At 49.1% G+C, this 1,176-nt stretch overlaps 1 long non-coding RNA gene across 1 annotated transcript in view; it reads right to left on the bottom strand.

Annotated features, from left to right (window-relative positions):
• LOC105545906 overlaps positions 1 to 1,176 on the bottom strand; it is a 45,438-nt gene that overhangs the window by 10,880 nt on the left and 33,382 nt on the right. The gene's annotated exons all lie outside the window — the stretch shown is intronic.

The following is a 1,176-nucleotide window of genomic DNA, read 5'->3' as shown; positions in this document are numbered from 1 at the left end:
TTCTCCCACCTCAGCTCCTGAGAAGCTGGGATTACAGGCGCCGCCACCACGCCCGGCTAATTTGTTGTATTTTTAGTAGAGATGGGGTTTCACCATGTTTGCCAGGCTGGTCTAGAACTCGTGATGGCAGATGATCCACCCACCTCGGCCTCCCAAAGCTCTGGGATTACAGGTGTGAGCCACTGCAACCAGCTGTGATAATTTAATACATTCATATAATTTGTAAAGATCAAATCTGTGTAGTTGGGCTATCCATTATCTTAAATATTTGTCTTTTCTTTGGACTATGCCATGTGCCACCATGCCTGGCTAATTTTTTTTTTTTTTTTTTTAGTGACAAGGGCTCACTATGTTGCCCAGGTTGGAGGAGGGCAGTGGCTATCCATAGGTGCTATCCAAGTGCACTACAGTTCCAACTCCTGGGCTCAGGCAATCCTCCTGCCTCAGCCTCCCGAGTAGCTAGGACTCCAGATGCATACCACCACGCCTAGTGTCACTCCCATTTATGAAGCACCTATTCTGTTTCATGTCACAGGATCGTGGCACAGGGAGCAGGCAGGAGTCCACGAAGGCAAGCTGTCGCCATGGGGGATAATCAGGGCGAGCGTTAAGCAGGGCCAGGACAGGTTGGGAGACACATTTACACTTTGTGAGTGGAGCAAGAGTCGTTCGTTCAATGATAAACATCTTTCGAGTATATTCTATATGCCGGTAAAGTTCTAGACATGGAGAACAGTGGGCAAAATGCCCTTGTAGACATTACATTCTACTGGGGAGGGGGAGCTAGACAATAAATAAACTACCATCTATAATACGGCAGATGGTGATTCATGCTATGGAAAAAAAAAAACAGATCAGGACAAGGGGATAACGGTACCAAGGGGAAGGGATTTCAACTGTAGGCCTCAGTGAGGAGGGGATGTTTAAATAAAGACCTGAAAAAGGTAAGGAAGCAAGCCGTAGGGCTACTGGTAGAGGCAGAGGGCACAGCAAGTGCAAAGGCGCTGAGGTGGGAGTGTGCCTGGTGCACGCACACTTGCAATGTGAAGTCACTAGTGAGGCCAGGTGTGTGGCTTGCACCTGTAATCCCAGCACTTTGGGAGGCCGAGGCAGGCAGACTGCTTGAGCCCAGGAGTTTGAGACCAGCCTGGGCAACATGGCGAAACCCCTTCTCTA

The sequence above is a fragment of the Mandrillus leucophaeus genome, unplaced genomic scaffold (assembly GCF_000951045.1).
Source record: "Mandrillus leucophaeus isolate KB7577 unplaced genomic scaffold, Mleu.le_1.0 Scaffold342, whole genome shotgun sequence".
NCBI classification, from domain to species: Eukaryota; Metazoa; Chordata; class Mammalia; order Primates; family Cercopithecidae; genus Mandrillus; species Mandrillus leucophaeus.
This window is presented reverse-complemented; position numbering and strand designations above follow the sequence as displayed.